Raw genomic sequence first — 7982 nt, 5'->3', positions numbered from 1 at the left:
GCAGGGTTCGATCCCGGGTACTGCGGCTCGGTAGCCAAGCGCACTAACCACTGATACACCGCAGTTGGTGATGCCTTAATGCTGTTTTGGAATTTTGTTTCCATTTTTAAATGCCTATATATGTATGTAATCCGGGAAAAAATTTAACTTAACAGTTTGTTCATCTGTGTAAAGTGTTGTCTCCCCCCCCCCCCCCCCCCCGTGCGTTTAAGTGTTCTGAAAAGTGCCGTAATGAAGTACCGTAATATAGAAAATCCCCAATTCGGAATAGATGGGCGTGTACGCAAAACGTAGCCAATAATTTTCGGTGACAAAACCGCTCCAGAAGAAGAAAGCTCTACGCACTTTTTCGTGCCGAAGGATTTATAGAAGTGAAGGCATTTTGTGCTGAAGCATGGAATACTAGAAAACATTTGATGCCTTCGTCATACCGTTCATTTATATTAGCTTTTGCTTTTGTTTCTTTTTTTTTGCAACCACAGCATTCTCTCCTATAGGTAGCGTTTCATAAGGTGCTGTCACTAGACGCTCTGCTGCGGTGAATATCTAGCACGGCCGTGCTGTTTGGGTGCTCACTTGGACAAGCGTATTGGAACGGTGGATCTTTGTCTTGTCTCAATGAAAGATAAAAAAAAGTCGTCATTTTATCTCCAGATACCAGGTGTTTCAGGGAAGAATTTAAGAAATGTTCAAAAATAGTGCCTTTGGGGTCAAAGTGTGGCTCTTGCGGCACAGAAAAAAACAGTGTTTGCGGACACCGGAAAGATGGTTAAGTGAAGTGCCCTAAGTATAGCATGCTGGTTAACTAATCTCAGAAAATTAACTTTTTAACTATCACAGATGTATCAGCCCCAGACAGGCTGATAAGGGACTGACAATCGACTACGAATCCGGGAGAGGCAATGCTGCCGCTGGGTTTATTGTGAGCGCTTATATAGGCCGTTCTCGGTTGACGCGCAACACAGTGCGCATCACGTGCCATATGCCGGCATGACCCAGCACGATACATCTTCCCATCTTTTTTTTTTTTTTTTTTTAACAGAACAGCAAAGAAACAATAATGCGACAAGCAATGAAATATTGAAACAACAAACGCTACAGAGATAAGAGACACTAAGAGATTTGTTCAAAGTTGGAACCGTATGCTAAACGCCGTGGTTCAGCCGTAGTCCTTGACGATCTTCTAGGTGCCGGCGTAGTCGCACGAGGCGAAGACCGATGCGGAGGCTCTTCGGCATCAGCGTCTCCCACGTCACTGTCACTGTCGTCGCTGTAGCTGGAGTGCCTGAATGCCTCCGAGGTGGCCAGCAGATGCTGACGGTTACGTCGCAGCGTTCTGCCCTCTTCTGTTGCAATGTTGTAGGATCTAGGTGCTACTTTTTCTATTACTTTCGCTTTTTGTGTCCAGGCCTGGCCTCTCACGCGAACAATCTGTCCTGGTTGCAGTTGGTGCAGCGGCCTGCCCGACGACTGCTGCTGGCGCTTCTTTACGGGTGGTTTGGGCTCCTGGCTGAAGTCTGGTAGTCTGGTGCGTAGGCGCCTGCCCTGCAGAAGTTCCTCCGGTGACCGACCATCCTGCAATGGGGCAGAGCGGTATGCGAGTAAACCTAACCAAAAATCTTCATGTGCGTTCCCGGTCTTCTTAAGAAGCCGCTTGATGATCTGAACACCCTTTTCCGCAAGCCCGTTGGAACGTGGAAACTCGGGGCTCGAAGTAATGTGCTTGAAATCGTACCGTCTCGCGAAGGCGGTGAATTGGTGGCTTGAAAACTGGGGGCCGTTGTCGGTGCAGACTTCCACCGGGATTCCGTATCTTGCAAAGATGGCTGCCAACTTGTCGATGACCGTAGTCGCAGACGTGTCCCGAGTTTTTCGACCTCTGGAAAATTTGAATATGCGTCAAAAACTGCAAGATGCATGGATCCAGCATAGTAGAAGAGATCTACGCCGACTCGGTACCAGGGGTGATCCGGAGGGGGTCGTAGCATGAGAGGCTCGTTCGGCTGTTTGTATGCATAGGTTTTACAAACCGCACATTTGCGTACAACGTCTGCAATGTCGGAGTTCAAACCGGGCCAGAAGACTAAACGCCTTGCCTTCGCTTTGCTCTTATTTAGACCCAGATGGCCCTCGTGAATGCGCCTGAGCGTTTCTGGACGCATCTTCTTTGGAATAACTACTTTGCTGCCCTTCAGCAGAATTCCGTCAATCACTGAAAGCTCCGACGCAAATGGTTTGAGTGTTCCTTCGACGGCTTTGTTTGAAGACAGGTTTTCTGCTGCTGCACGCAGCTCCGGGTCGTTGTAGGTCTCCTGTGCCAAAAGCCGTTTCGTTCTTTCGCTTACCAAGGACGACAGAACAGCAACTGCGTGAACTTTAATGTCGCCGAAATCGCTAGTGTCTCCACATTCTGCCGGCGTGGCCCTTGACAGCATGTCAGCAAGTGTCAAGTCCTTTCCTGGCACGAAGTGTAGAGCATACTCGTATATCAACAGACGAAGAAAAAACCGTTGAAGCCTGGGGGGCATGCTGCCAATGTCTTTGCACGCAATGGCGATCAATGGTTTGTGGTCGGTATCTATTACGATTTTCCTGCCGTACACAAACTGGTGGAACTTGTGACAGGCGTATGCAATTCCCATGGCCTCTTTCTCGATCTGGGAATAGCGTTTTTCAACTTCGGCCATCACTCGCGACGCGTAGGCGACAGGACGCCAGCCACTGGTGTGTCGCTGAAGCAGAGCAGCGCCTAGGCCATCTTTAGAAGCATCTGACGTTATCTTAGTTTCTTTCACGGGGTCGAATATGGCCAGCAGCGGCGCAGTGCGCAGTGCGTCGCAGATTGTTTCCCATTCTTGTGCGTGCTTTTCTGTCCAATTAAACACGGTGTCCTTCCGTATGAGGCTTCTAAGAAGCTTCGTTTTCTCAGCTAGTGTTGGCAGATATTTGCCGAAATAGTTGATTACGCCGAGCATGCGCTGAATGGCAAGTTTATCGTTTGGCACGGGCATTTTGCTTACACCGTCTACCAATGCTGGGTTTGGACGAATTCCCGCTTGACTAAGCACATCGCCCAAGAAAGCTATTTCCTGTACTCCGAAGTTGCACTTGGCCAAGTTAAATGTTAGCCCTGCTTGTTGTGCTGCAGATAGAGCGGCTTTCAGGCGATCGTCATGCTCTTGCTTAGAAGATCCCCACACCAAAATGTCATCTATGTACACCCTTACTCCTGGTAAAGGGTCAAAAATCTCGCTAAGCGTTTTCTGGAAGACTTCGGGTGCGGATGCGATTCCAAATGGGAGTCTAAGGAAGCGGTAGCGACCAAACGGCGTGGCGAACGTGCATATCTTTGAAGTGGCCTCGTCGAGTGGAATTTGGTGGAATCCCGCGTTAGCGTCGAGGCGACTGAAAAATTTTGCGCCGGATAGCTCCGCCTCAATATCTTCGCGTTGTGGCATCTGGTAATGCTCCCGTTTCAAACATGCGTTTACATTTCTTGGATCCATGCACACCCTGAGGCTACCATCTTTTTTCCTCACAATAACAAGAGGACTTACCCAATCAGTGGGCTCGTCCACTTTACAGATGATGTTCGCCTTTTCCATGCGCAAGAGTTCTTTCCGCAGGGGTTCCCGTAACGCCAAGGGGACGCGACGCGCTGCTTGGATCACCGGAACTGCATCGTCACGAAGCACCATCCGATATTCTCGCTTCGCGCAACCAGTGCCTTCGAAAAGGTGGGGAAATTGCTGTACTGCTGGGGCAACCTTGTCTGCGGTCACGGAATCCACAGCACGGGACAGTAGTGTAAGGGATTCAGCCAGTCCCAGACCTAAGATGGGCTGGCCCCGTTTCACAACGAAGAAGTCTGCTAGGCACCGACGATCGTTGATCGTGACTACTTGAGTTGTCACTCCGCAGTGCATGATTGCATTCCCGCTATAGGACCGCAAGACGGAATTACTTGGCCTCAGGCGTGGCTTCGTTCGGAATCTGTTGTACACAGACAGTGGTAATAGATTGGCTTGGGAGCCAGTGTCCACTTTGAATGCAACCTGCTGTTCTCCAACTTGGGCATTAACAATCCAGTCCATTTTCTGGATTCCGCATACGGTGACGTCCAGTATTTCGAAGTCCTCATTTTCGTGTTGCACTCCGGCAACCTCATGCTTTCTGCAGCAAACCGCGAAATGATTTCTGCCTGCACAAGCGCGGCAGATTTTGCCAAAGGCGGGGCATTTCCTTGGCTCGTGTCTTCTGTTACACTTCGAGCACTGGAACGCATTTTTCAGCCCTTGGCTGCGACGTGGATACCCTTTTTCGGCAGCGTCCACTTTTGCCTCGTTACTTTGCCATGCTTCGTTTTGTTTGCTCGCCAATTCTGCGGCCTTGCATATTTGTTCTGCCTTTTGGAGCGTCAAATTCTTCTCTCTCAGCATTTTTTCTCTTAGTTTACTGCTGCAGGTACCAAACACGATTTGGTCGCGAATCATTGAATCGGAAAGCAGTCCGAAGTCACAGTACCTTGCTTGCTTCCGCAGGTCTCGTATGAAGTGCTCCACTGGTTCACCTTCATGTTGCGTCCTTGTTCTGAAGACGTATCTTTCGTAGACTTCGTTTTGCTGTTCTCCGCAGTACTCTTCAAATTTTTTTACCACAGTCTTGTAGTCTTGCTTGTTTTCACCTTCGGCGAACGTAAAGTTGTTGAAGACTTCCAGTGCGTCGTCCCCGGCAGCAGTCAGGAGCCTGGCGGTTTTAGCAGCTTCGGTCAGTGGCGTTGCTGACTGTGTTGCTTGTACGTACAGTTCGAACTTTTGCTTGAAAAGCTCCCAGTTCTTCTGAGCATTTCCCGTGAGACGAAGATGCTCCGGTGGCTTCAGTAGTTCCATGCTTGCCGGGACGAACGAAGCGTCGTAGCTGCTTCCACCATGTATCCCACTTCTGGCACCATGTATCAGCCCCAGACAGGCTGATAAGGGACTGACAATCGACTACGAATCCGGGAGAGGCAATGCTGCCGCTGGGTTTATTGTGAACGCTTATATAGGCCGTTCTCGGTTGACGCGCAACACGGTGCGCATCACGTGCCATATGCCGGCATGACCCAGCACGATACAACAGATAGGAAACTTGTTGCCTCAAAAGATTTGTAGCCGGTTGTTAGTAATCGTCATATCAGTTGTTTAGAACTTCAAAAAAAAAAAACACGATTATCCCCGGCGCTGTGGCTCGACAAAATTTGGCTACATCGTGCCAAAATGCGTGCGCTTTCGAGAAGCATGCAGCCAATGCAACCTTTGAAGTGCACGTCACTAGTCAAAAAGCCAAATTTTATCGAGCCACAGCGGCTCGAGAAATCGCGTTTTCGAAATTCTAAAAACTAATATGGCTTTTCCTAACAATTGTCTACAAATGTCTAATTGCAATTAAGCGCCTAATTCTACTAGTTAAAAAGTTCATTATTAAAAATTATTTAGCCAGTTTGCTCCTTAAGACGTGGTATCGAGAACATAAGGAGCAGACCCCTGCCAGCGCGTGCCGATCCGCGCCGAACTGCATGCGAGCGCCGCCTGACGACGCACTCCTGGTTCCGAGACCGGCGTAGCACGCGCAATGCGTAGCGCTCCTCGAGACTGGCGCGCGCCACTGCGCAGGTCTCGGCAACAGGAGTGCTCCGTCAGGGGGCGCTCGCATGCAGTTCGGAGCGGATCGGCACGCGCTGGCAGGGGTCTGTTACTTTTGATCTCGATAGTACATAGAGCTGCAAATAAGCCTAGTTGGCTTATATTTAATTTCATTAGTGCGCTACTTATGGGAAGGAACTTTACTGAACACAAAAACCACCCTGCCTGTGTGTATGGTTTTTGCGTCCAGTACTGTTCGTTCGCATGAGTAGAGGACTACTTAAGCTAAATATTGAAGGCGATTCACCGGTTTTATGTACGCCAACACTGCTAATATTACGCTGCAAAGCCATATTTTTCCCTTAAAAAAAACTATATTTAAAAGCTAGTCAAGTTTTTCCCTGAAGCACACGGTATAAACAGCCTCATTGACGGTTGCAGAAAACAAAAACACGTACTACCCAAGTCCACTTCAACAAATATATTCAAACTCATCATCATCTTCAGCCTGACTACACCCACTGCAGGGCAAAGGCTTCTCCCATGTCTCTCCAATTAACCCTGTCCTTTGTCAGTGGCCGCCACTGTATTCCCGCAAACTTGTAATCTCATCCGCCCACCTAACTTTCTGCCGTCCCCTGCTACGTTTGCTTTCTCTTGGAATGCACTCCGTTACCCTTAAGGACCAGCGGTTATCTTGCCTTCGCATCACATGCCCTGCCCAAGCCCATTTCTTCCGCTTGATTTCAACTAAGATGTCATTAACCCGCGTTTGTTCCCACACCCACTCCGCCCTCTTCCGATGTCTTAACGTTACACCTATCATTTTCCTTTCCATAGCTCGCTGCGTTGTTCTTAACTTAAGCTGAACCCACTTTGTTAGCCTCCACTTTTCTACCCCATAGGTGAGTACCGGTAGGATACAGCTGTTGTATACTTTTCTCTTCAGGGATATTGGTAAGCTACCATTCATGATCTGAGAGAGCCTGCCATATGCGCTCCACCCCATTCTTATTCTTCTAGTTATTTCCCTCTCATGATCCGGATCTGCGGTCACTACCTGCCCTAAGTAGACATATTCTCTTACTACTTCCAGCACCTCGCTACCAATTGCGAACTGCTGTTCCCTTGCTAGCCTGTTGAACATTACTTTGGTTTTCTGCATGTTAATTCTTAGCCCCACCATTCTGCTCTGCCTGTCTAACTGATTGATCATGCTTTGCAGTTCTTGTCCTGAGTGGCTTAGCAAGGCAATGTCATCAGCGAATTGCAAATTACTCAGGTATTCTCCATACCAGATGGAAATCGGGGCCAGGGTATTGCTTGCGCTTGCTGGCTTGCGTTCTCCTTTTCCATTACCCTCCCTTGTAAGTTTCATTTTATTTCGTCCTAAGTGGATTCAGTTTTGTGCTGTCAATTCAGCTTCAGGATTGCAGGAAACAGTGGAAGCGTTGCTGACGTACACCGCATCAGTCGTGTGAATGAAACAGAAAAAAAGAAGGCGTAAGCGTTCGAGGGGTCTTAGAGAGGGGCGTCTGGACGCCCGACGTAAGCAGACGTGTGTGTTTCGGATCCGCCGCTTTTCGGCTGGGGCCGCGACCCAAATCATCCTACCCGGCAAACTGTCGTCTATTGGTCCGGAACCTCGAGCTGATGACTGGATACCATATTCATCTAGGTGGGCCCATTGTCTTTAAATTTACGGCCGAATTTCAACCGACCGCGTCGGTACCGTCGTTAAACCTGTGGGAATCTGGCTTTCCGCCGTCGCCTTTGCGCGGCTGTGCCGGCCGCCCGCGTTGTTTCTCCTCTTTCCCTTGCTCCCGCCTCAGGCGGTGGAGAGGCGGCTGGGTGACTAATCACTGTCATTTAGCCACAGCTCCGCCCCGGCTCCCCAAGGGCCTTTGCCATTGGCGCCTTTTGGCGGGAATCGGGACCCGTTTTGGCGGCCGCGCATCCCGCGACCGTCCGAGCGGGGCCCAGAGAGAGAGATCCCTCCGAGACAGCGAAAGGTGCGTACGTTACTGTTTGTCCCTGCCGGCCTTTGCCGCTCGGACCAGTGCTTACTCGAGCTCGCCCGCACGTGTCCTCTGACCTGCAGCGGCTCGAGCCTGTCCAGCGGGGTCCAGCGACCTCAGACAGGCGTACCTTGCGTTGAATGCCCACTCTCTCTCGCAACCGGCCCAACGGTCGACACGAGAGAGAGATCACAGCACTGCCGCGGGGACATTCTCCTGCAGCGGCGTGCTAGCGGTGCGCATTACTCGAGTCGCTTCGTGCGCGCAGCGGAGCCTTGCTCCTCGCGCGCCCCCGGGACGGGGTGACTATTGAGTGTGTGTGTATCAGCTGGAGGACGAT

This window comes from Amblyomma mixtum, chromosome 8 (assembly GCF_055824585.1).
Source record: "Amblyomma mixtum isolate Tamu chromosome 8, ASM5582458v1, whole genome shotgun sequence".
In the NCBI taxonomy this organism is placed as follows: Eukaryota; Metazoa; Arthropoda; class Arachnida; order Ixodida; family Ixodidae; genus Amblyomma; species Amblyomma mixtum.
This window is presented reverse-complemented; position numbering follows the sequence as displayed.